The following is a 588-nucleotide window of genomic DNA, read 5'->3' as shown; positions in this document are numbered from 1 at the left end:
TTTCCTATTATCTAACTCCTTGGTCCGGCAAGTAGCATTAAGGCGATTTCTAACATTGATCATCCGTTAAAAAGACTTCTAAGCGAAAGAATTATTAATACATGCAAGACACTTTTCTAGAATTGTTATTTTAGCTAGGGTTTATCTCATTATTTGCCTATGGTTCCCACAACCCTAGTTATGGAGTTTAGTTACTCATAGCCATAAACACAATATTCAAATATATTAAATAAGAATTCATGTACTTACTTCAATGAGAAAGAATAAAGTCCAAAAGATTGCTTGATTAATCACCAAAAATCACTTGCAAGAATTCTCAAAGTAATCAATAATCTCACGAAAAGTCTAATGATTATCGAGAATCTCACAATACAATGTTTACCAATACGGAGTTTCAACAATCTAAGAGTCTAACTATCAGGTGTCTAACCTCAAAAACGAGGTTTTTCGAACTATTTATAAAAACACAAAAACCTAATTAAACAAGAATTCTAATTGCTGGAAATCTGCCAAAACGCGTTTGGGTCGACGGACCTCGCGACGGACCGTCGTGGTCACAACGGACCGTCGTGGACTCCGTCGCCCCAT

Source organism: Solanum pennellii, chromosome 11 (assembly GCF_001406875.1).
Source record: "Solanum pennellii chromosome 11, SPENNV200".
In the NCBI taxonomy this organism is placed as follows: domain Eukaryota; kingdom Viridiplantae; phylum Streptophyta; class Magnoliopsida; order Solanales; family Solanaceae; genus Solanum; species Solanum pennellii.
This window is presented reverse-complemented; position numbering follows the sequence as displayed.